This window comes from Acomys russatus, chromosome 20, assembly GCF_903995435.1.
Source record: "Acomys russatus chromosome 20, mAcoRus1.1, whole genome shotgun sequence".
NCBI lineage: Eukaryota > Metazoa > Chordata > Mammalia > Rodentia > Muridae > Acomys > Acomys russatus.
Genome location: NC_067156.1, coordinates 60,078,238 through 60,105,048, shown reverse-complemented (window position 1 = coordinate 60,105,048; position 26,811 = coordinate 60,078,238). Strand labels below are relative to the sequence as shown.

The following is a 26,811-nucleotide window of genomic DNA, read 5'->3' as shown; positions in this document are numbered from 1 at the left end:
GGGCTCACGGGGAACCAAAGCCACTGGTGACCTCATTATAAAATATTTAGTTCATCACATTCCCCTCCCCTCTGCTTAGGAAAGCAGCTTTCCGTTTTAAAGGGAGACGAGCATTCAGTGAGGAATCTACCTGCTGAAAGATACCTCAAACACCAGTCACCACCAAAGTTTGGAGTCTGAGGCTTCTCAGGTTTTTCTCTGGCTACCAAAGTCTTGCTTCCCCTCTGTCAGTTTTACTTGGACTGGGACGGATGCACAGTCTAAGGGACCAGCTGCATATCCAACGCCCGCTAGTGACCTGAAATCCCACAGTGTCCCCTCGACCCTGGGCCGGGGGGGGGTGGGCTACAGCCCACGCGGGTTCCCCCAGCCTGGAGAGGTCTAGTTTTAGCCGGCTCTTTCTCCCCGCCCTCAGCCTCAGCGGTTAGAGAGGGCTGATCCGGAGAAAAGACTAAGCTCCGGCTAGGGCTCAGGGAGAGCTCCACTTCCCTCCATCCCTTACTCCGGGACAGGCCATTGAGGGGACCCCCCCCCCCCCCCAACCCTTGCAGGAGTGAGGACCAGCTGCTGGAGAGACAGGAACCCTGAGGAGCAGGTGCCGGGCAGGAAGGCCAGGCTGCCCAGGGACCGGCTCTGCGCAGGAGGTGCAGAAGCCAGGCTGCTCAGGTGAAGCTGCCTCTTGGTCTGGGTCTCGGGTAGGCGGCCCAGGGTGCTGTTGCACGGGTCCCCGCTGTCTTCGCTGTTCCCTTGCCGCAGCAGGTGGGGGCCCGCGGGCCGTGGCAGGGGCGGGGCTGGGGGCGGAGCCGCGGTGAGGGCAGTACGGGTGGGGGCCCGGCCCGAGCCCAAGCTGGACTGTCGGGGAGCCGGCGGGAGCTCACCCGCGCCTGGGCTGGAGCAACCGGGCGGAGAGCGCCGGCGCCGTGGCCGCAGACAAAGGGCCGCCGCGCTCCATCTGTCTCGGTGAGTGGTTCCCTGCTCGCTAGCTTTCTTCTCCGCTGCCACTGCCTCCCGGAGTTCCGTCAGCTCCTGAGAGCTGGGAACAGCAAGGACCAGGACTTCCTGGCTCACTCTGCATCCTAGCCTCACCTGACCCGTGCTTTCCCCCGCCCCCGCCCCCCACCACGGCCGAGCAGACACCCAACTCGCGACTTTCCAAGCGCCGGCCACGGTCTCCGGCGGGACCCACCCCGGCCGCCCTCCGTGACCTCTTCCTCAGCGCACCGCGCGCGGGTGTTGTGCCTGGGTCGCCAGTTTGGGTGGGAAGGTTGCGGCTGGGCTCCCCCGGTGGTTGTGTGCTAGGGAAGAGGACCCAGGGGCTGGCCGCCAAGAGGGGACCCCACCCCTTGGGGACAGCGCGCGTTCCGGGTGGTGGAGGGACTGTTCGCGAGTTCTGATTCAGATTTGGGGATCTGGTTTAGTTCCCTGTTAGTCTCTTCTCCCCAGTTTATTTGCCTGTTCAGGGGTTAGCCTCGCATTTTTGCCCCGGCCGCACCCGAAAGAGGCGCCCCCTCTGCGGGCCGGTGGCCCCGGGAGGGAGAGGACCTGGCTGCTTCCCCTGGCTGGGCTGCACTGAGCCCGCAACTGCTGGGGAGGGCAGGCAGTGCGGGCAGCGAATGGGGGCTGACATCACTGCTCAGTCCCGGCCGGCTCCTTCTGCCTCAGGCCGGCTTGATCTCCATCAGAAAAGGATCGGAAGCCCGGCGGGCTTTTGCTTTTGTTCTCCTTGCTACTCTCGATTCCTTGAGAAACCAGGCTGGGTGGTTACCCAAAGAGAAGGTTGTGGTGAGAGTTCCAAGCGCTGCCCTGAAGTGACAATCATTGGAACACGCGCCTTACAGCCCCTTGAATTCGGATAGCTCATCAATACCCTGAAGCGGAGGTGGGTATAGCCTCCCAAAAGAGCGCGATTCCTGCCTCTTGCCGCGGCCGCTCTGTCACGCGCCTCGCCTGCACTCGAGACGTGCGTTTCCATTCATGGATCTGTGCCTCGGTTTTGATTAATGCCATCTCTGCCAGGTTCTCCAAGAACGAATGTTGGCTGCTGTTCGGAGTTTTGTAGCCCTTTACTGGAGGCCTACTGTGTGCTAGGTAGCTGTTTTAAGAATAGCTTAATTTCATAGATGATTGTTGATCACCTACTATGTGCAAAAGGAAATGTGCCCTGGCGTTTTCAGTTTGACAGGTACTTGTTGAGTATTCTTCGATGTTTGAAGAAGCTGTACTATGACCTTGTTATTATAATCATTATTTACGGAGAGCCTAATATGTAAAGGACTTTGGGGGGGGCTGAATGGGTGCCCAGTGTAAGCATGGGGTTGCGACGTGTGGCGGGGTGGCGGTATAGATAGGGACAAGGGGAGAATAAAATAGTTTTTCAACTTCCGGAGAAAACTGCATTTTAACTTTATAGATTGTGGTGTGACGTGAAAAGCGCTTGTCTCTACATACCGGGCAATTATGATTGAATGCTTGAGGGTTGTCCTGCCTGGGACAAAGCAGAATAAGGACGAGAAGGAACTTTGCGAATTGTAACAGAATGAAACAAAGTTTTATGTGACAAAACCCTAGTGCTAAAAAGGGGGAATCTATGCTGAAGGCAGAAAGGCATACAGGTGGACTGCCAACTCAAGAAGGAAGGAGCCTATAAGTCATGAGGAAGGAAGGAAGATGGGGCCAGCTACATCTACTTCAGCCAGGGATAGTTCACTCTGGTACCAGGGCCATTGAGAGGACCTGTTAAGAGATTTGAAGAATTGCTCCTGGTTTTTTATTCAGACCGGCCAGAAATTAGAGATTCTTAGTATAGTGGCAGATATTTAAACCTTCTTACAACCAGGCAAATGTAATGTAAGATGCAGCCCTTGTACTGCAGGATCTGACAGAGTTCATGAGAAATACTTGTAAATGGCAGTTTGGGCAGCAAAAAACGGAAATCCAGCAACAGGCTTAAAAACAAAACAAAGCAAAACAAAGAACCATAGAATGGTGGCTTTTCTTCGATCAGAAATGGTGACTTTCCCTTTGCTCTGTACATTTATCTCTCTGCCTTGACTTCCAGCAATTTCTGGTAACTACTAAAGTCCAGCTTCTTGGTACAATGAACTTTTTCTTCTGAAACTTCTTTCTGATTTCCATTTTACATTCCTATAAAACTACATGGCATTATTTTTGTTAGGAGCTTGAATGCCCCCCTCTCCTTTCCGATATTTTTTTCTGGAAGTCAGACATGTTAGAAAGTCTTCATAGAACATATGGTTAGTTCCAAATGAATGTGCACATGGCTTGTGTCCACTAATGAGGAAAGAGGAAGAAAAGCAAAGGAGAACAGCAGCAGCGGGGATTTCTAGAGTAGACATAAGGTGGGCATTGCAAGATGAAGTAGGATTCCAGCTGAGGAAAATGGTGGTTAGCAGAAGTGTCGGGAAAACAGGCCAGCTTTTAGAGCCCTTGGAAGGCTTTCCTCTCATTAACCAGAAGAGTGCTGCCCGAGACACCTCAGACTGAGGTAGGTGTCAGTTTGAAGTTCCATGAGATCTTCTAGTTCCCCCTGAGCTGGCCAGCTCTGTACCCCCTCTCCCCTTTACCCTTGATTTCAAGCATTCCTGAAGTGTTTTCACCTGAGCTGAGCTTGCCTGTAATCTTCCTCTGGGCCAGGAATGTGACTTCTTTTTCTCCCTGGATCTGTCCTTGTTTGCATGCTACTGCAGACAGACTTTGAAGCAGGTAACACACACGCTAGTGTCAGCTGCTGCCCGTTGCTTCACCCTTTCCCTCTCTCTTTAGGTCCTCTTGTCCTTGCCACAATTTTCAGCTGCTCTAGCACAGGCCTTGCAATGTATGAGAACTGGTCTCAGGGGAAAGCAATCTGTCACCTCATCAGTTTGCCCTGAATGTGATGTAGGTCACTGTTCTGTCTTCAAGGGTCTTTGTTCTTCTAAGCCTTATTAGGGAATAAAAAGCCGCCTCTATGGTGCTGGGGCACCAGGGGTTGCTGGGCAGGCAAGGTGCCTTTCCTGGCACTCCTGAAATGATAACACTTAGTCCAGGGTCCTTGCAGTCCTGTGATCCATACACATCTGAGGCTTCAATCTTGGTTGTTTTTGCCCAGGGTTTCACTATGTAGCCTACGCTCACTGACCTTGAACTTCAGAATTTCTTTTCTGAGTTTCCTGGGGGTTGGGATTACAGATTGCTCCACCATGCCCAGCTCCGCCGCCTTAAGGCAGAGGTTCTTAACCTGTGGGCTCCTTTGGGGATAATCACATACCAACTAGCCCATATATCAGATATTTACCGGATTCGTAGCGATAGCAAAATTATAGTTATGATATAGCAATGAAATAATTTTGTGGTTGGGGGTAACCACAGCATGAGGAGCTATGTTAAAGGGTCGCAGTGTTAGGAAGGCTGAGAACCACTGCTTTACTGCTTTTTATCATGGGGTGGTAGCTGGTGTGAGAAGCCACCTGTCAACTTGGCCATCACATGCCCTCCCCCAAGGTGTATGGATTTGTTATTTTGCAGTGGGAATCTGCTTCTCTCTCCAGGCATGCCTATTGCCTCAAGACAGATTCCTAACCACAGCTCTTGGCCTTTGTGATTCCTTGTTATAGGATCAGGGTCAGACTTCCTCCCCGATATACCTTGTCCAGTCTTTAGTTATGTTGGTAGATTCTACCCATTGGATGCTGGTAACCCTGTATGGCCACCTTTTCTAAAATGGTGACAACCCAAAGCATCTCCTGATTATCAACAAATGTCCCTGGGAGGAAAGTTCCTCTTGTCTGTGGACTGGCAGGTATGTAGCACGCTGTCAAGTAAGCTATCTGGGAAAGGCTTTTATTTAATGTCACTTGATTCTTTTCAGCGAAGATGACTTAATAAATGTATGACCAACTTTGTAGGACTTCCCATGCAAATAATTTCAGATCGGAATTAACATTGTCTGTCAGCGCACATAACTCACAATTCGGTCATCATATGTGATAATGGTCATTTTTTGAGGCAATTGTTCTCCCCTCAGAGTCTTCCCTCAGTGTAGAGATAACTCATCTACCACAAGTGTGGGTAGCAGAGCCATCTTCGGCAGCAGGTATCCCCCACAGGGGCACCAGGAACCTGCTGCTCAGGCAGTAGCTGATGGTCAACAGCCAGGCAGGAAGGTGGTGATGGAGAGTTGAGTTCTGCAGCGATTTGTTTAGGTAATTTGTAATTTGGAGGTGTCCTATTTGAGAAAAAGGTAAAATGACCAGGCCTTGGATGTGCCTTCTGACAACCAAGTAAGGGGAGGCTGTGAATTTCAGCTTCAGTTTGCTTCCCGGTGAAACCGCCTCTGGGCGGTGTTTAAGAAACAGTGGGAGACTGCCTAAGTAGGGTCCTAAAAACTTTATTTGTGCAGGACCTGCTGGTTAGAGTAACTTCTTAGAAGCTTAGAGGAGCTTCTCAGGGTGTTGCCTTACATCACAGAGAGATGATCACAGAGTCCTGAGTGATCTGTACTTCTCACATCTGCCCTAAAACCAAGACGGTAGCCTGTGTCTGGCATCTGCCTGTCAGCATCAGTATCAGCGGCTGGATGCATGGGAAGAGGGCAAGGTTGGTCCACGGTCAGCTGAGTCTGAGCTGCTGGGAAGGAAGTTACTTCTGCGCCTCTGAGCAGTGTACAACTTGCTCCTTCTGAAAGTGAATGAAGCATGCTTTTGGGCCACGGGATGAATGGTCACTGAACAGTTTCAGTGAGAGTTCATTGATTCAGATTTCTCTTTTGGAATTCCCAAGGGTACAGTGAGACTTTTTCATGCATTAAAACAGACCAAGTGGGAAATATTTGTCCTCTTATTTTTTTGGGCGGGGCGGGGCGGGGTGGTACATACCAGTCTAAGCACTTGAAAGCTAAATAATAAAACTTGAAAAACTATATTGTAGGTTTTTAGTTAATTCATCAGTAAATTAGTTAATCTTTGCCTTAGTTTAGAGCATTCTAATTTCATGATATCAATATCTCTGGCTCTGTGGGAGGTTAGTCAGTCAATGTATCAATGTCTAGATTAACAAAAAAATAAAAAGACTATACAGGAAGATTTGCTATTATAAAGGACCCTTTTAAAATACTATTCTTTTTACCTTTAAACTGGCAATTTATATGAACATACATTTATTTCCTTATTTAGGTTTTTTGAGACAGGGTTTCTCTGTGTAGCCTTGGCTGTCATAGAATTCACTCTGTAGACCAGGCTGTCCTCAAATTCAGAGATCTACCTGCCTCTACGTTCCAAGTTCTGGGATTAAAGGCATGTGCTACCACATTTAGCTATATGAACTTTTATAAGAGTTGAGATTTATTGAGTTTTTTTTTTTTAACATACCCACAGAAAATAGAACTGAAGAAGATTTAAAGGTCCTCTGATCAGCTGTCCTTGCCCATCATATAAATGGGGAAACCAAGGTAGTGACTCATTAGGTGGCTTGCCAGGGTCATAGAGAGGTTCCTGACAGCTGGGGCTGGCAGCCAGGAGTTTACTCTGTCTTTCTGACACTGAGTGCTGCTGGGATACACCCATGTCTTCATGGTTGCCAGAGCTTGTTGGTGGAAAAGGCAGGAGGCAGGAAAAGGTTTAATTACTTGCCTCATTTCCAGGGCATGGCATTCTGAGAAAGCAACTCATAGATTCGAACTAATTACACTGGTGCCGGTGGTGTGTATACACATGCCTAGTTCTGAAAACAACCATGGGAAAACTACAACAGCTGGATTGAGGGGTTGGAATTATAGAGCTTAATTTAGCTTACTTTAAGATAGCCTTACACTGAATAATAAGAATGATACTATTTATGTTTCTGTTTAGCAAAGTAATACATATTCATGTAAGTATCAAGAATAGACAAATCTACCTGTGTGTCTCTTTGACCCCACTCATAGTTTGCTTTTTTATTTTTTAGTGGTTTCCTTGGCTCATTTTAAAATATAATTGAGACCACGTTATATGTTTAAATTTAATTTTAATCCCCTTTCAGTTTATACTAGAACAAATGATATCTATGATTCAAACCCTTGGTAAATATAATTTCTAATGGACAGGTAGCTCAGTGTTTGCAAGCTCCTTCATTTATGCCAACACTTTTCTATTAGTAGATGTTAAATTTCCCTCCATGTTTTCCCACAGAGTCACTGTGCCTATACTCTTTCGATGACTTGAGTTATTGCTTTTTGTTTGTTTGTTTTCTGGGACATATTCCCAGACATAGAAGTAACTTAGCCAAGGGTGTGAGCACCTTGTAGTAAACATCTTTATGAAAGTAGCCTGGTAGCTTTTACTCTTGTTGGTAGCATGCTGTTAGTGATGGAATTTCCTCACACCATTGACAGTGCACAGCAATCAATGTTTCTGTATTTGATTGATGATATTAATGAATTTAATTTTCTTGATTATGTTTGCATTTTTAGTTACCAAATAGCTAAACATTTTTTCCCTATAGTATTGTTTCCTGTTTGTATTTTCTTTTGATGAGTTACTTTCCTATCTGGGTTTTGTGATTAAACAACAATAACCCCCACGTATAGGGCCATTTCTCTAAAGAAGAAAACAGTAGACCTCTGAATTTTATGAAAAACTGTATCCAATCTTAATGGTCCATGATACTGGGATCTCAAGTGTCATGTTTAGTCACAGAAGTGGAACTGCTTATGGATTAGTAAAGCAAGCTTAAGAGGGAGATGCACTTTGTGAAGACCAGCATTCAAAGCTTAAGGAGAGCTTGGTGAGGGTGGATGTACAAAGCTCATAAGGGGCTTGGGTGCGGGGGAGGGGCTTTGTAAAGACAGTGAACCTTTGATGGCCTTCACAGGTGTTAATTCTTCATCCCTACAATAGCCCATTGAGTGGAAAGTGGCCGACAGAAAGATAAATGCCCACACTCACACACACTTTCAGTCAAGGTCCTTTACCACTGTGCCACTGCGGGTCTGTGACCTGCCTTGGTTGTTTTGAGTTAGGCTGGGGAATCCTAGCAACTTTTCTCCTAACTTGATTGCTTATTTGTGGGAGAATTTTTGTTGTACAAGGTCAATCCTAAATTTACTGTGCCTTCTCTCATATTGCTTCCTGTGTTTTCTACCCTCATCCCCACCTTCCATTAAAAAAAAAAGAAATCCGGGCTGGAGAGATGGCTCAGAGGTTAAGAGCACTGGCTGTTCTTCCAAAGGTCTTCAGTAACCACATGGTAGCTCACAACCATCTATAATGAGATCTGGCGCCCTCTTCAGGCCTGCAGGTGTACATGCAGTTAGAACATTGTATACATAATAAATAAATAAATCTTTAAAAAGAAAGAAATCCTTCAGGCTCCCATCTGACTAGTTCTGTCTTCCAAGTCCCAGAGTGTTTCTTCAGCTGTGTCTAATCTAGGTTGAATCCATCTCTCGGTTTGCAATTTTAGTGTTAATCACTGATTTTTTTTTTCATAGAATTCTAGTTCTTTTTCAACGTTATTGTCTTACTTTATGTTGTTTCCACTTCTCTTGTAACTTTTGTTTTGTTTTGTTTTTGAGACAAAGTCTTGCTGTAAGCCCAGGCTGATGTCCAACTTATCACTGATCTTCCCACGTCTACCTTCCAAGTGCAAGGATTATGGCTACGCATCACTACACCTGGCTCCTTGGCTGAGTCAAGCTTTTGTATCTGTGCGCTAGGCATAGGTACTTTGCATTCTATGTCTGGGAATTTTCCCTTTGCAGTGCCTAAGCACTTGTTCTTCCTGTTTGCTGCATGTTCTAGTTTCCTTGTTGGTCCGTGTTTATGTTATCATGTTTCCTTGTTTGCTTGGTTATCTTTGAATGTGTGCTGAATGTTACTTTGAAAAAATATTTGTGCCAAGGCTACACAGAGAAACCCTGTCTCGAAAAAACCAAAAAAAAAAAAAAAAAAAATATTTGTGTAGCTGAATGTAGTGGCACCAGCATGTGATCTCAGCATGTGATCTGAGGCAGGAAGATCATGAATTTGAGGTCAGCCTGGGCTACTTAGTAAGACCTTGACTTAAAAAAAAATTATGTATATGTAAATACCATATTTTGTACCTTCAAATATAAATATTTCTACATTTTAATATCTGAAATCAAGATATTTTTTACAGTTAACAGACTCTTAGATTGGCAGCATTTTTAAATTTTTCTCTGATACATTAAATAATAATGCATCATATAATTAGTGATATTTAGCATTTGAGGACATAATTTGAAGCTTTGGTTGAGGTTGCTAAAGATGACAAGTGTTCTAAAAGGGATTTTAATTGGTTTGTGAGGCTTCCTTTTGGGGTTGTGGAACTGCTATCTGTTAGGAAGCTTGAGACTCTCTCGGTCACCCAGAAGACGTGAAGCTATACTAGTTTCTTTTTTGTTTTTACTTATTCCCATTATTTTGCTCTTTGGACTCCTCCTTTGATATAATGCAGAGGCCCTAGCCTCTTGATCCCATGAGGGCTGTCAATGTGCTGCTCAGTTTTGGCTTCCTCTTTGTGATTGGCGAGTGCCCTGCCACCCTTGGGACAGAATGGTCCTGATGCTAGGCACATATGCCTCAGTTTTCTTCTTCCCTACAGTCTTACACTTGCAACGCTCCCTGTTTTCTTAACTCTCTGCAGCTTCCAGGAAGTTTTGTTTTGTTTCCTATTTCTGTGTTTGTTTGAAAACTTAGTGTTAATTAATTGTGGTTTGTGTCTGTGTGTGCCCATGTGGGTGTGGTCAGAGGACAGCTTGCCAGAGTCAGGTCTTTCCTTCTGAGATGTAGGCTCTGGGGATTGAACTCAGGTTTGTTCGGCTTGGCGGCAAGCACCATTGCCCATGGGCTATCTTGCTGGCCCCTTGTACTCTTATGCTCAGTGGGAAAGTTAGTTCACTATCACCAGCAGGAGGTAGGACCAAGTCTGGTTCAGACAAGAGATGGACCACAAGGCAGCACCAATCCCTCAGCTCTTTTTGTCTGAGTCTAATTAGAGACCATTTGTTTACCAAATGCCATCCCAGTGGCTGCTGGAAATGCCGAGGTTGGGGTGAGTAAATTTTTGTTAATTGGACACAGGTAAATACAGCTCTATTACCTTGTGTGGATAAAAGTAATTGCCCAGACCTTCTGTAATACAGTGACCCGGCCAAGAGAGAAGACACAGGAGTGCTAACCCCATCAGGAATCCTCCTTCTCGTATGTATCACCAGGACCCAGGAAGTGCTGTCCCAGCACTAACGCCAAGCAGTAAAAGAGTAGACTGTACTTTAGCTGGTGAGGCCTTTTCATTCAGCATGCTGCCCAGTTTTCTCTATGGAAAAGAGAACCTCTCATCTGTGGCCAACGCTTCCCTTACGAAGACTGAACAGTCATATCCAGGCCCAAGACTCAGGATAGACTTTTCATTGAGTCTTGGTCCTAGTTTTTAAAAAATTACATTTATAACAATTAGTGAAAAAAGAGCTATGGATCTGAAGGGAGGGGTATACGGGGGGGGATTTGGAGGGAGGAAAGGGAAGGGAGAAATGTTTTAATTACATCAACAAAAATTCTTGGGTTAAAAAAAAAAGCAACCTCACCAAGCTAATAAAGGATTGACTTAAAAATTGCATCTATTTATTTGTTATGTGTGTGTATCTGCGTATGCGTGGACATGCTAGTACATGTGGCAGGCTCAGGGGCTAGCTTGTTAGAGTTGCTTCTTTCACCAGGAATCCTTCCACCCTGGGGTGGAACTCAGGTTCCCAGGCTTGGTGGTTAGCCTTTATTCAGTGAGCCATCTTGATGGCCTGATTCTAGTTTCATTTCTTTCTTCCTTCCTTCCTTTCTTTTTTTTTTTTTTTTTTTTTTTCAAGACAGAGTTTCTATGTGTAGCGCTGGCTGCCCTGGACTTGCTTTGTAGACCAGGCTGCCCTTGAACTCACAGAGATCGCCTGTTTCTGTCTCACTGAGTGCTGGGATTATAGGTGTGCGCTACTGAGCCTGGCTTCTTTTCTCTTTCTTTTGGCTTCTTTTTTGAACTTCTGGTTTCTTAAAGGAAGCTTCAGGATGCTTTCCTGGTTTTCAGAAGCCATTCACTCATTTGTGATGTGAAGATCAGCAGCCAGATGCAGTTCCTCCGCGCTCTCCCTACCATATCCCATATTTTTCAGACCATAAGACGTACTTCCTCCCTCCACCGAAAGTTGTATGTGGGGATTAGGATATGTCTTATGGTTTAATTGCTGTTTTTACTGGTTTTCTTGTTTTACTTCTCTAAAAACTGGGTGCATCTTATGGTCAGATGCATCTTATAGTCTGAAAAATACGGTAGGTGTTTCTTCAGTATTGTTTATGAAACCAGAGCAGTTCATGTTGAGAATAATGTATTGGTTGGGCAAAGGGGCAAAGAAGTGCTGGAAAGTCAGCCACCTCTCCAGAGCCTCCATTGGTTCTTTAGAGGGAGCAAGGAGGCTCTAATTTTTCTTTTGAGTCCCTTCCCTTTGGAACCTAGACGTGATGTATTCAGTTTTGGGTTTTGTTTTGTTTTTTGTTTTTTCTATTCTCCTCAGGAACTTCAAAGCTCCAGCTACTTCAGTTGTAGCCATAAGGTAAATGAAAGGCCGTGAGCATCAGGGTCAGCCCAGTATGAGAGGGCCTCTCTAGGGTACACTCTATGTACTGGCTGGTCCTATGTCAACTTGACACACAAGTTATCTGAAAGGAGGAAGCATCAATTAAGAAAATGCTCCCATAAGCTCCAATTGTAAGGCATTTACCTAATTAGTGGGAGGGCCCAGCCCATTGTGGGTGGTGTCAGCCCCGGGCTGGCTGTCCTGGGTTCTATAAGAAAGCAGACTGAGAAAGCCAGGGGAGCAAATCAGTAAGCAGCATCCTCCGTGATCTCTGCATCAGCTCCTGCCTCCAGGTTCCTGCCCTGCTTGAGTTCCTGTCCTGACTTCCTCCAGTGATGAACAGCAACATGGAAGTGTGAGGCGAATAAACCCTTTCCTCCCTAGTTTGCTTTTTGGTCATGGTGTTTTGTTGCAGCAAAGAAACCCTGACTAAGACAGTGTGTTGCCACCAATTTTTTGAAACCCCCGACACCATGGCTTACTTTGCATATTCCATGGTGATTGACTCAGCTGATATTTTCTTTTTCTTTTTTAAGATTTATTTATTTATAATTATGTATACAGTGTTCTGCTTGGATGTACACATACATACCAAAAGAGGGCACCAGATCACATTATAGATGGTTGTGAACCACCATGCAGTTGCTGGGAATTGATCTCAGGACCTTTGGAAGAGCAGGCAGTGCTCTTAACCTCTGAGCTATCTCTCCAGCCCAATCAGCTGATATTTTAATCTTATAATATTTCACACTAGGAAAGAACACATTTAATGGTCTGGCGTCTTTCTAGAAACAGAAATCCACCAATTAATTAGGCTTTAACAACTGCCCATAAAACAGATCCGTCACTCGCTCTCCTGTATTTCTAGTCTGTGACTAATCCCATTGGAAGAAATAATAATCACGTAATTAACTGTGAAGACTCACATTTTCTATTCTCTGGGAAAATGCATCTTTCTGTGATTATTTTTTGGAGGCAGAATTACTAGGAACTTCTACCAGCTATGAGAATTTATGAACCATGTCTTAGAGTTTTGTATAAAATCATATATGTATATATGGTATGGAAGCAGGAAGCCTGGCATCTAGGGGAGATATGGAGAAAGAAAGTAGGGAAGTGTGGGGATTATGCCCAACATACAGTATATGCTTGTATGAAGATGTCCCTGCTGTGTATAATGAATGTGTACAATGGAGAAAGCTGAAAAAAGTACAAAAGATTTGAAGAATTCATGAACCATCAGCCTGAAATGAATAGGATGATTTTTTTTTTTCAGCGCGATTTACTTTAAGTACACGCTCCAAGCTCCAGCTTCTTTTATTCATCACTAACCTGGGCCTTTGAACTGTTTGTTTGTTTGTTTGTTTGTTTGTTTTAAAAGAAGGTAAGGTTATCTGAGATTCATTGGTGTGACAGTTTTTTAAATTTTTTTCAATATTCCATTTATTGGGAATTTTTTTTCCCAAGCCACTTTGAGACTATCTTGTTTGCTAATAAGAAGTAACATGCTACAGTTTCAATAGGTGTCTGTGGAAGGCCCAGGGAGCTCAGATAGCACAAGCTTAGTGGACTTCTGTGCTTGCCAGAGACCAGGGCCTTGGTTCCAGGGGAGTGCTGGGCTTTTCCTGAGTGCCCAGCACTTTCTAAAGGACCCACAGCTATTACAGTGCTCTCAACAGAATGGAAGAGACAGCTCTTCAGAACCCGAGATGATCTTATTTGTTAAGAAGCTGAAGAAGATGATTGTAGTGAGTCATTTAGAGAGAAGAGTTGAGAAATAGATCGCCAAGGGGTAGCCACTGTGGCCCACTTTGAGCCTCTAGATTGGAGGAAGGAGAATGAAAAATTTCAAAGGAATCATTACATATTTCAGTACCTGCAGCCAAGGATTTGGAAGGCTTTGATGGCCTATTTTTTCTGCTGTGCAATAAAGTTTGTGAAATATGCACCGTTCAAATGGCAAATCGGAAGACAGAGTGGGACCACAGAGTGAGGCGGGAGCTTTTCACACTGCAGATGAAAGTAGCTGTGGGCATGTTGTGTCTTGACTATGTTGCTGTTTTTCCTCTATTTCCCCCTGCGTTGCCCCCCACCCACCCACCTTTAATTTTGAGCTGAAGATTGAAGGCAAAAGAAACGTGAAAGACTTAGGACTTTGTTAATTTTGTTGGGTCTCTTGATGGAAGCACACACGTGCCCGATTCAAACTGGAAACGCTTTTAGTTTATTTTAATGCTTTTAGTAAAAAGCTCAGAGTATTCTTTCAAAACCCTTGAAACCTGCTTTGCTTATGAGCAGCCTCTGAACGTGAACTTCAGACATCTCTGTGCGACAGCAGGCTGTAACATGACCCTTGGGCTTCTCTGTCCAGTTTATCCATGAGCCAGTATCTGACCCCAGACCCCACACTCAGAGTCTGTCACCCTTGAAGTGTGTTCACACCTGTCTCCCCTACATTCACAGCTTTGCCCCACACCTCTGTTCGGGGCGGGGCGTTGCTTCCTCCCTGATGACTAACCTTCTTGTCTTTCCCTCCACCTTTCCAGGTGATGAGAAATAATAGTAGCCTTATTATTTAATTATCACCCCTAGAAGTAATGTCAGATTTCAGTAATCTAAAGCTACATCGCCTTACACTTAGATTATTTGAAAGAAGATATTTCCTCTCTAGTAATGGATATGTAGAAAAAAATATTGTTGTAGACTCCGGGGCAGGTCCAGGAACCTGTACTTATGTAGAACAGATATGCAGAGGTTTTTTTGGTAGGAGATGTTGTTGTGATGAAGCAAGACTGAGTTGAGGGGAAGAAGTTTTTTGCTTTTTATTTTATACGTTTTTATATTTTATTTATTCGCTTATTTTTGGCAGTGCTGAAGGTAAAATTCTGTCTAGGTAATGCAAGCTAGATAAGTCATCTACTGCTGAGTTATATCCTGTTTTCATACTATTTAATTTTTAAATTAATCAATATTTTTATTCAATGAGAAAGTAATGGAAAAACTTAACATGTTGAAGAAAAGAAAAACTACAGGAATATAAGATCCCATCCTGAGTTCCATCTCTAGACCTCCTCATTGGAAACTGAGGTTTTTATAAATTAGTTCAAAATCTGCGGAACACATGCTTGGTGTGAGGCATGTATACCCACCATGTGTAATTTGGTGTTATTTCCATGATGGGGCATTTTACAACACCTGACTGCCTTCTTGGGGTGTCCGAGGGCCACCATGCTGTGTGCTGGGTCAGCTTTATCATGATTCCTCATTCCCAGATGTAAGAAGATGGGTGGCTTGTCTTAGATGTCACGGTCACTGCCTGGAAGTCCAGGCTAGGACCAGAGTCCAGGTTTGCTTTTTGGTTCAATGTCCTTTTGTCCCCAATAGAAGCAACTTTATTCAGGACATATTTAAAACAAAACAAAAAACAAACAACGCTCCATGCTGCCTCTCTGGTTTCCTGCTGTTGTGTCCAATTCTTTCTGCACTGAACCCTAGTTGGAAGTTACAGTTGTCCTCACTAATGTGTCATCAGCATAGGTCCTGGCTCTTCCTTTGTAGGCTTACTATGCCTGGTAAACTATATGCACAAGTTACTTATTGTGTCTTTGTTTCGTGGAATTGGATACTCAAGGAACTCCTTCCAGAGTTACAAATGGAGCCGTTTCTGCAAGGCTAATGTCACTGAGCATAAGAACATGCAAGCGTGTGATGTGTGAGCTGGAAGGAGGCTTTTTGAGGGAGTCGGCTTGCTTGTTTCATAAGTTAGTAACTGAAGATCACGCAGCTTGTCCAAGACTCCACAGGGAAGTAGAGGTGCTGTGATATGCAGGCGGAGTCCGGGTCTCTTGACCTCCAGCCCAGGAGGCGTCTTCTCCTGCTCTAACAGCCATGGAGGACAATAGTCATGGTCCTCAGGTTTCAGAAAATCAATGCTGGCAAGAAATGGGTCACAGTAAATGAAAACTCAAACTGTGAAGAGGAAATCTCAAAAAAGAGAGGCTATATTTTTTCTAGGATTTTTTTGTTGTTGCTTTGAGAGTCTCAATCCATAGCCCAGACTGGCTTGGAACTCATTATGTAGACCAGGTTGGCCTTGAACTCACAGTGATACCCCTGCCTCAGTCTCCCAAGTGCTGTTATTACAGGTCTCACCCACCGCAGCTGGCTCCAATATATTTATATGCGATATATTTTAATCATATTCACCCTTCCTCTATCCAATGTCCTGTCCTATTCAATCCTATTCCATCTGGACCCCTTCTTCTGTTTACCAAGTTTCTATCTATTTTTTATGTCTCCCCCCACTTTTTATAACTGAGTGAGTTTAATTAGGGTTGCTTGTATACACATGGGTGAGGGTTTGTTTGTTTGTTTGTTATTTAAACTGGACTGTGGGCAACCCAACAGTGGCTACATCCCTTAGGAAAACTTACTCCCTTCCTTCAGCAGATGTTAACTGCCAGTAGCTCCTCAAGACAGACAGGGCCCATGAGCACCACCACTTCCATGCTGAAATGCTGACAGGCTGGATCTTACACAGGTAACCACAGCTGCTGTGAGGTCATGAATACAACCATGTCATGTCCACGAGACCCTGCTTCACAGCAACCCAGGCTGTTACATTCTGTCTCTCCCTTCTTTGAAGTGTCTACTGAGCTCTGGGGAGGGATGTGATAAAGAAATCCTCTTTAGATCTGAGCAGTCAGTAGCCAGTCTCAGCACTTTGACTAGTTATGAATCTCTCTATTAGCCACTGCCTGCTGCTGGAAGAAGAAGAAGAAGAAGAAGAAGAAGAAGAAGAAGAAGAAGAAGAAGAAGAAGAAGAAGAAGAAGAAGAAGAAGACACTTTTCTGATCAAGGTGGAAAGCATCACCAATCTGTCTGTATAAACATTTATATATAGGAGGCAGCTTGACAACATATTCATTTAGCAAAACAACAGTAGTGGGTGCTCTCCCCTTACCCCCAGTGTCTTTGACTTCCTCAGCCACAAGTTTCATGCCAGTTACAGTACCAGGCATGAATTCCCTTCTGTGGATTGTCAGTTAAGAAATCACTGGTTGCTCCCATAACAGTCATGCCACTACTGTACCAGTGGGCACATCTTCTCTGGCAGGTGAGTATTGTAGCTCATAGGGTCCATTGATGGTAGGACTAGATCTGGCACTATGAAAACTAGCTAGCAAGTAAGAGGTTTTCAAATCAAGTCTAACTTGACTTATTTGTGTTCTGGGTCCCCCTCCAGTGGTTTAGGTGGTCTGGGATCTGGTCTGGGCATCAGGATGTTCTCACAGATCCTTGGGTGATTCTTCCATACAGGCAAGACTGCAGCCCTGCAGAGCAGGCTTGCCTCCTGTGTAGGAGGTGCTCAAAAGTGACACGACATGACATGAAACCAAGAAGGATTTATATGAAATATCTGTGATGAGAAGTTGTACATTCCTGCCTCTTTGGCTATTTCCACAGGCCTGATTGTGTTAAACTGTGGTTTAGACCAGGTATAAAACCTAATAAATTCAGCTTATAGCCATAGCCTTCATAGACATAGCCATTCACTGAAATTTAACCCAAATGGTCAGGCAGGATCTTCCTAGTTGCCATCCCATTGTCTCTGCTGTGGTGGATGTGTCACATCTGTGTATTACACTCCCCGTGTTTCTAATACTATTCTTCAGAGACATGTGGCCAGAGACTGGCATCTGTGAGGAAGAAGCACGTTAGCCTTGGGTGAACTCTGCCCAGGCCAGCAAGTGTCTGCCTAGAGCCTTCCCACTTCCCAGAGCTCAGAGATCCCTGGGGCTCCAGCACCTGTGTTACCTGGTTTCCTTTGCTCCCTGGGTGATTCTTGTTTAGTTCAGGGGGAAGGGAAGGAGTCTGTGCAAATCTGACCCCTGCAGGGACAAGCAGAATGTGTTCTGCAGCAGTAGTGCCCAGCTAGCTCGGAACAGGGGCCCCTTGCAAAGTGTGATGTCAACTCTTCTCCTGGTTTCTAAAGGCCAGAGGCAGTAGCTCTCTAACCCAAGTATACTATCTAGTCCTGTGTCAACTTGACACAAGCCAGAGTCATCACAGAGGAAGGAGCCGCAATTGAGACAATGCATCCACTTGATCCAGCTGTAAGGCATTTTCTTAATGGTGACTGATGGGAGAGGGCCCAGTCCATTGTGGGTGGTGCCATCCCTGACCTGGTCGTCATATATTCTATAACAAAGGAGGCTGAACAAGCCATGGAGAAGAAGCCAGTAAACAGCAACCCTCCATGGCCTCTGCATCAGCTCCTGTCTCCAGGTTCCTGCCCTGTTGGAGTTCCTGTTCTGACTTCCTTTGGTGATGAGCAACAGTGTAAGCCAAATAAACCCTTTCCTCCCCAACTGACTAAGACATGGAGCCTGCATCAGCATCATCTGGAGGGCTTGTTAAATTGCAGTGCTGGGGGATCCCCAGAGCTTCTGATTCAACAGGTATGGGTGGGACCACACCATATGCACCCCTAATGCCTTCCCAGGAGCCACGCACTGTTCAGGGTCTGCCCCTGTTATAGGGGGTAGGAAGGAAGTGTTGGCACTGGTCTGGTTTGGGGAGTGGTCAAAAGATGGTGAGACAAGGAATTTGGAAATAACGTCTCAGCCAAGAAAATTGGTCATTGATTGTTTTGCTTTGTATTTTGTACTACCTGCCATGCTGCCATCCTGCTACTGTCTGAAGCAGCTTGTTTGGCGGGGCATGTGTGTGGATGACTGGGAGGAAAAGTCTGCACCAGCAGAGGTGGTTAGCAGAAGCCTGACCTCATGAGGAGGAGCTTGGGCCGATCTGATGTTGAGGGGGGTTGTTTTATGTCGAAGCAGTCGAGGAAATGCAAAACTGGCCAGAAAGAGCATGCACCTGTCAGATACGCAGGAAACAGTCACCGGAATCCCCAGGAGAGTGATGGGGCCGCTGGGGATGTGGCCTTTACATCATCTTGTCCTTGCATCACCCTGCCTCTGTGTAGTATTTCAGAATTTCCAAGATGGCCACTGCTTGGCTCCTCTTATACAGACACTGGTCTCTAGGGAACATGAAGGGATTCTGTTAAGGAAGCTTTGGAGCAGTCCAGTGACAAAAATGCAGCCGTGTGAGGAGGGGTATTTAGGAGGAACTAGGCTATCTTACTTCCTCAGCCTAGCTGAGGTGTTAGACAGGACCCTCTATCCATCATGTGTTTGTAGAGAACACTGAGTTTTCCTGGCTTCACTCTAGGGTCACGTTCCCCCATTCTCTGATCGTGAGACCCACGGAAAGCCCTAAGTCCCTCACTGGTGGCCACATTTCCTTACCTCCCAGCCCATCCCCTTTTAGTTTTGATTTTAGCCAGGGCATCTCCCCACCCCCAAGCCCCCTGCCCACCACCCTCCAGGACTCCTATAGTACCACAACAACGGGTGCAGTGCAGAGGAAGTAAAGTCCAAGTTGCAACATCCCAGTTGCAAACCACATGTGCACAAAGGAACCTGAGACGTGGGCTGCACCGAGCTAATAGCTGGATCGAGACAGGTGCACAGGAGCTGGGCTGCAGGCAAGTTCTCATGTGTCCCATCCGAGAAGAAAGCAGCAGCGATGGATTTCACTGTGGTGCTCCTAGCTTTGGTCTGGTAATGAAAATTTGATTTGTGGTTTCCTCCCAGGGCTCTTCATCACACAGTAATTGATACATCTTTAACAAGTGGCTCTCGAGGAAAATCAATTCTGACAGGTGTCATTAGCACCCAGATTGTTTACAAAGGATCTGTCAGGCGCCACCTCCTTTGTGGCACCCTTTGCTCCCTCTCACCATGGAGTGCCCCGAGGCCGAGTGGGTGGTCCCTTGGAAGCTCTAGGAGAGCCTCCTGGAGGAGGGCATTGTGTGGCAGGAGTCACGTGGCATAGACTGCCAATCCCTGTCAGCGTCAGCAACAGCCATCAAGATTTTTAAGTCACTATCGTCGTTGAGGTGGCTTTCCATCTTCAGGTCTACAAAGTTGCTGTGGTTTGCAGGAGAGCAGGGACTTGTCCCAGGCTGGAGGGCTGGAAGAGTGGAAGGTAACGGCCATGACACCTGGGGAAGAGACTATGCCATGGGTAGGGCCGTGATGTTTTGATAATGACCACCTGGGAACATGTTGCTAAAACTGTTTGGTCAAGAGCCCTTAGGAAGAAGACAGACTTCATTCTTCTTTGGCTGGCAAAGGCAGAGTGCCTCTTGATTCCATCTGTTGCTTGGCTCCACGTGAAGGTCAGCGTCCAGTGTACTGTCACAGGAATCTGTCTTGGGCCATTTGGTTCTCTCTCCTTCACTGCTTCCCACTGTCAGCCTGGCTCTGTGAGAAAGCACTAGACTGCCCGCTGCCCTCTTCTTCTTCAGTAATGTCCATTGCAGAAACCTTGTCTTCTTGGGTGCTTTGAAGGAGGCTCTTGTGCAAGCTCCTTCAAGGTCCTCCCCTGCTTCCCACAATAGCAGTCCGGTACCTGGATATCTGGCTATCTCTCAGCTGGAAGGCGATTCGGTATCTGAATGCGGGGTCTGAATGCGGCCGCTTTCTCATCCTCACCCAGTGCTGCTCCAACTCCAATTCACCCAGGGGGACTGAATGAAGCAATTGCCTCACGTCCATTCTGTGAGCAGCCCTGGAGCTGTAGTTTCTATGCCCAGGCCTTCTCAAATCCCAGAATGCACCAGTATTTTTACTTTTAAAATGAGGATTATATGTCAGGTGGCTGTTGTGGTGTAACAAGTGACCTTATCCCTTAAATGCTTCAAACAGCTAGTGCTTGTTTCCTTATAGCTCCTATTGATTAGGAATCTGACAGCAGCCTGGCTGGGTGATTCTGGCCAGGGTCTCTCATGGGGGTGTAGCTATGTGTTGGCTGTGGCAGCAGACTTCTGAAGGCTGTCTTGGGCTTCCAAGGTCACCCAAACGGGTGTTGGAAGGGGGCCTTGGTGCATGGCTCTCTCCATAGGGCCTTGCTCGGACAAGGGAAAGCAAATGAGAAGTCGTGGTGTCTTTCATGGCTCACGATGGATGTTGCCGCCCCTTCTTTCTATTCTTCAGAACTGAGTCTGAGTCTACTTACATTCAAGGGGGAAGGGAATTTTGTGGAACCTTCCGAAGGAAGTGCTGGGGCTGGAGAGGTGGCTCAGCACTTGCCACCAAACCCAACCCTGTAAGCTTAATCCCCAGGGTTCATGTGGTGAATGGAGAAATTAAACTCCTGCGTGTTGTCTTCTGGCAGCTACATGTCCACCATGGCAGTACGCACGCACGCACGCACGCACGCACGCACGCACGCACGCACGCACGCATGCACACACGCGCACACGCGCGCACACACGTGCACACACACAGATACAAAAATTATTTAATTTATTAAAAATTTTTTAAGTATTCATTTTTACTTTGTGTGCATGAGTGTTTGATTGCATCTATGCATGTGTACCATGTGTGTGCCTGGTGCCTGCAGAGGTAGGCAGAAAGTATCAGATCTCCTGGGACAGGAGTTATAGACAGTCATGAGCTGCCAGGTGGGCCCTCTTCAAAGGGTGACAGATGCTCACAGCCGCTGAACCTCCTCCACAGCGCCTTCACCACATTTTAAAGCATGACATAAAGTGCAGCTCCTGGGTCTGCCGAAATGAGCCAACAGAATAGGTGAGTCTATGCTGGGCCAAGGACTCCCTTCTCATGCGGGGGCCCTCACAGGCTGCTCAAGGAATCCCCTTGTGCCTGTGGGTTAGAGGTGGGAGAGGGCCAGGACCCACGATTGCATAACAGGGTCAGTGTGAAGACAGTTGCTGACTAGCGAGTTTCATATTGTCTAGGAGTTCCGGCCTGTAGGACTGTCCCATGCTATTCTTTGCTTTCATAGATCTCACGGGTCAATGGCACCCTTTGCATGCACCGTGTAACCACTGCCATCCTTTTGAGGGCATTGTCTGTGGACTGCATTCCTACTCTCTGTGGAACTAGGAAGAATGAGCAGCTTAAAGAAGAGTCAGTTTAAACGTTTGAGTGGTTTATGGTCCGTTCTTTCTGTTGGGCCACAGGTTTCCTACCTGCAAAATGAAGGGAATGGATGTGTTTAGTGAGCTTCTAGCCTTTGGGGATCACCTGGGAAACATATGAAGAAAACACCCACCAACCCCAGGAATTCTGATCCATCCAGGGAATGGTGTGGGTGGGTACCCTGCCTCCCCAGATTGAATCCTAGGCTGGCATGTCATGTGACCATGGGGTAGTGATCATGAAGACGCTATATGTTTTGATGCGTGGTGGCTCCAGGCTGTAAGCTCTTTGGTTGTAGAAGATGTTCTGCCTTACTGAGAAGCCCTAATCGTTCTGCTGTGGTCATCACAGTATCTAAAAAGATGCTGGGCTATCTTGTAAGCAGTGACTTCCCTGCTTCCAAAACAGCTCAGCCTGTAACTCTCTCAAGAGATGAATTCCTGCACTGGACAGTGAATAACCCAGGCTGGTAGTTCTTAGCATGTGCTGCCACACCTGGGAGTTATTGTTGTTGTTGTTATTATTATTGTTATTATTATTAATGTGCATTCCCCCTTCTTCCTGCAATGAGTCTGAATCTATAATCTAACCCCTGCAGTAGGTCCTGATGCAGAGAAAGTTTGCGAAGCCTGGACAAGTGGACTTCTCAAGTTCCTACCTACCCCAAGCTTTCTCTATGTAGTGGTGAATTTGGGAACATAAACGTCTGTCTCATAAACCTCATGGCATATTGGGGAAGGAGTGGCTTCATGCTCATCCCACTGTTTCCAACTTCTGCCTCAGGACTGATGCTGGGAGCTTAGCTGAGAGAGATTCCAGGAGAAACACCAACCAGCTTGTCACTTCTAAGCTTCTATGAACTGCTTGCCCCTCTGCAGCACTGCTTGCTTCAGCCCAGGGAATCTGTCCAAACTCTTGTGCCTTTCTTCGTTTTTAAATAATAGCATGCACCTGCAGTATTGCTCTAGGGACATGACAGAGAGATTGAAGCATTTCCTACTCAGTTCATGTGCCTCTGGGAGCTACAGGATATGAAGCTAGTTTAAGAAACACGTCTCTGTCACATGGCTCATAATTTTTGTTTGTTTGTTTTTCGGTTTTTTGAGACAGGGTTTCTCTGTGTAGCCCTGGCTGTCCTGGACTTACTTTGTGGACCAGGCGGCCTTGAGCTCACATCGATTCACCTGCCTCTGCCTCCCAAGTGCTGGGATTAAAGGTGTGTGCCACCACACGCAGCTCACATGGCTCATAATTAAAAAAACAAACCAAAACAATACCCACTCTTTTTATAGCCTGGGCAATGCAGAGCTCTTGATCTGGAGGGGGTAAAAACTTGATTGAGTGTTAGATCTAGGTACAGACTATTGACTCAGTGTTGTCCGCTACCTGCGATGCAGGTGCCCAACTTTTGCTGTTCATCCTGTGCCCTTGCGGTGCGCATGGCAAACCCAGCTGGCAACAAGCCTTAGTGGAGGAGTCCACTGTGTTCCCTCTGCTTCCAATCCCAAGAGCCCTTGCTTGTACTAGGCAGTGGGAGCCATCGACTCATATTTATCTTTGATGTTCATTGATGTATGTTTAATCTAAGCGCTAACATGGACAGCAAAAGGATAGGCTGGTAATGACGGGTGTGGAGCTTAAAGACAGACCTGCCCACGAGATACTAAGGAGCAGACATAAAGCACAAGCACGGGCCATGAGAGCTATAAACATCAGTCGCTTCATCCCGTACTCCTCCCTCCAAGGAGCTGTTAGTACCCACAGCTTTTTACCACTGGAGAGGATGCCCTGCTCTCTCTCTTGTAAAAAGTCTCTCTTGTTTTCCATTTCCGGCCTTGTGTTTGAGTGGTCAGAGAGAGGGATAGGGGATGAGGGAGGAAGAAGAATAAGAAAAGGAGGAGAGGAGGCAATACTACATTTCTAACTCCTAATTATGCATTATATCTACCCAGTGTGCTTAGATTCCTGGTCACATAGGAGCCATTAGAAAATAACACAGATGCTTGGCACCAGCCCCAGAGGTTCTGATCTGCCTGGCCAGGGATATATTTCACAGGTCCAGCTAGGCCACTATTTTAAAAAGCTCCCTGTTGCTTCTGGTTGCAGTTCGGGCTGTGGGCGACTGGCTTTGAGTTTGCATCAGTTCTGTTCCCCTCGCCTTTGGTACTGTGGCCCATAATTCCTGCATGCAGATTGCTCTAAAACTGACCCTCAAGGAAATGCTCTACCTTCCAGGAAGTACTCTGCTGGGATGAGGAGGGGTTCTAGCCCCATCTCATGCTGATTTTCATTCTCTCTGCATGATAACAGGGTGAGTTGTGTGTTGGTATACCTGCTCCGTGCTCCCGGGCAAGTCAAATGCTGCCCACGGTGTGCAGAAATCTAACACTCCTCTCACCTGCGTTCCCCTTCTCAGACGCTACCCTGGGAACCGTTTGGCAGCCGTGTCCATTTACGCACAGGCTGTGGCTTCTCAACAAGGGCCCAGTGAATGAGTGGGACCATCTCAGAAGTCACCGGTATCATGAATGGAAAACATATGTGAGGGCCCCTGCCCTGCAGTGACAGGAAACCCCATATCCATCCATTCATAAAGAGCTTGCAGAGTCATCTATTGTATTCGTGTTCCAAGAGCTTCCTGAGTCAAAGGCCTGGCTTAAAAAAAAAAAAAAGGTTAGAAACCATTTTCTGAGCCACGTTCTGATCAATATTGGTTTGTCTAAGCTGCCAGGTTGGATTTGATCAGCTTAGCCTAAGGACCACCTACAGGAATTATGAATTGCCGTATTTGAGGCAAGTCTTCTCTAGTTAGCAGCCCTGTAAGAAATATAAGAGGCAGGATTACTAGAAAATTTAAACAGAAGTCATGTGCCCTTCTGTCTGAGGAGAAGGGAAAGTGCCTGAAAATTCTTGGTGTGGAGGAGGGTGAGAGCCGTTGTTTCTATGCCTCATGCACCCGGCTGTGAGTTTCTTCTGGGTGGATAAGTTATTTGAACTTCAGGGTCCTTCTCTGCGAATCTGGGGCAATAATTGTACACCTGTCCTGCGGATGAAGTGGGATGGCCCGCGTAAGGCACGAGTTGAACATGGTGAGCTTGTTGGTGGGCCTCAGGTTTTGGATACTTTCATTTCCTTCCTCCTTACGTTATCTACGTAAAGGAGGAAAGGGAATTTCCTCAAAAAAACGTTCACTCTCCAGGCAAGTTAGTCTTTATTTAGGATTTCGGGGATTCCGATTTGCATACCATTGCCATCTGGTGGCAATACCCTTAAATTGCAGGGTGTTTCCAAGGACACATCTTTTTAAAAATTTCTGTATGGAAAAAAAAATGACAGCTGATAGAAGTAGAGCATTATCTTTTTCAAAGTGCGCTTATATCTTCTGTCAGATGCGCCACAGTGAGAAGCCTATAGATAGAGTAAGTGCAAATGAGAAAGAGTCAGAAGAGATCGCTGTGGCGTGACCGTGCCCCTAAAAATTCCTGTGGTTTCCTCCGTAATGCAAGTCGTTGAGGGCTTCGCCTTCAGCAATGTGATCAAAGCCCTTATAAAGGAGTTCTGAAGGGGCTAAGAAGACGGGTGTCACATCGTCCCAGCCTCCAGAACTAGAGGCCTACATTTGTTCGGGATCCGTTTAGTTCTCAGCGCTGGGGTCAGACCCAGCATGCGCTTGAGCATGCGCAGCAAGCCCCCTACCGCCTGTGAGGCGTCTGTGCAGCCCTTGCGGGATAGAACAGCACGTCAGTGCGCTCTTGCTGTCTTTCCGTCACTGTACAGCTATGTAAGAGGGAAACTTAAGGGTGGAGAGGAAAGGTTTATTTTGGTCCATCCGTCTCCCTAAGCGGTCTTTCTACAGTGAAGTTATTTGACTTATAGTCTGCTGTTTCCTGCAGTTTCTAGTTCAGTTTTCTAGTGTTCTTTTCTTCTTCAGTTTTGGGCATTCAGTTGTGATCAACTGATACCGTTGTTTTGGTTCCAATGGCAGGACAGCCAGCACACCAAGGTGGAAGTAAACAGAGCAAGACTGCCCCTCTCAATGGCCTGGTGCCAAGGAGAAAGGAAAGGGCAGGGGTTGGGATCCTACTGTCTTCTTTGACCTTAGACATCCCAGCAGGCCCCACTTCTTAGGTGGTGTCATACTGGAAACTCGGCCTTTGACTCGTGGACCTATGCAGGGCATCTGAGAGCTAAGTGCTAGCAAGTGCCTTGTCCACAATTTGGAAGGGAGAGTCAGCAGGAGTGTGGGCTGCCAGGTGTCTCCCATCAGGTGAAACTCAGACATGGGGGAGGGGCAGAGGGTTATCAATGAGGAGGAGATGAGGGGGGCACATAGCCCACGTAGCTTCCCAGACCTATAGCTGGGAGATTCCAACCATGTAATGTGCAGAAGGGATTGGGAATTCTTTGTCTAGATAGCCCATGAAGCCGTTCACATCAGCCTTCCTAAGTGAAATGTAGATTGCTGTATCAGTTATTTACTCCCGTGTATCTTAAAATAACAAGGATTTATTATTTCTCGTACTTTTGTGGTTTGGGCTGCACGTGGCCGGGCCGTTCTTCTCCCTGTGCTATCACATGAGGTTACACATGGCTGCTCTTTGCCCCTGGCTGGTCTGGATAGTGTCTTGCTCTCGTCACAACACACAGGCTCATTTTCGTGACCATTCTACGCCTAGCCTGAGCTTTTTAACAGCAAAGTGGTCTCCAGGTGGCTGGGCACTCTACATAGAGGCTGGCTTCTGGGGGAGGAAGCAGAAGTCGTTCATTCTCTTAAGACACCCTTGCCTTCCAAGGCTCATAATAAGCAGCATTTTTACTGCCCTGGTTTATAGGGAGGGCAGATAAACCCCTCCTCTTGGTGGGAGGGGCAGCATGCTCACGCAATGACCAGAGGCCTCCATGACAGCCCCCGTTAGAAGTCTGCCTACTATAGTCACAGCCCGTGCCACCTGCTCATTAAGACAAACGTGCTCACTATATTCACTAGCATGTGCTGTCTACAGGCACAGAGCAGATTAAATCCACCAAGTACGCACGACGCATTAAGACAGCAGGAACGGCAGGCTCAATTCAAGGCTAACATAGTGTAAGAATGCCCCTGGAATGCAGCTCTGGCTGTTGACAGTCTACTTGGGTCTGTTTAGGGATTTCTTTTGGCTTCAGAAATTGTGGTTTTAA

At 46.4% G+C, this 26,811-nt stretch overlaps 1 protein-coding gene across 3 annotated transcripts in view; it reads left to right on the top strand.

Moving 5' to 3' along the window:
- Window positions 1–534: 534 nt before the first annotated feature.
- The window catches only part of Mapk4 (mitogen-activated protein kinase 4), a 136,775-nt gene continuing 110,498 nt past the window's right edge, over window positions 535–26,811 (top strand). Inside the window, exon 1 of one of the 3 annotated variants that reach the window (XM_051163645.1) lies at window positions 535–666. The gene's annotated coding sequence lies outside the window, so the exon portion shown is untranslated. Of the gene's footprint in view, window positions 667–826; window positions 961–1,137; window positions 1,231–26,811 lie in introns of those variants that run through there. The other 2 variants (XM_051163644.1, XM_051163646.1) reach the window with 2 other exon arrangements.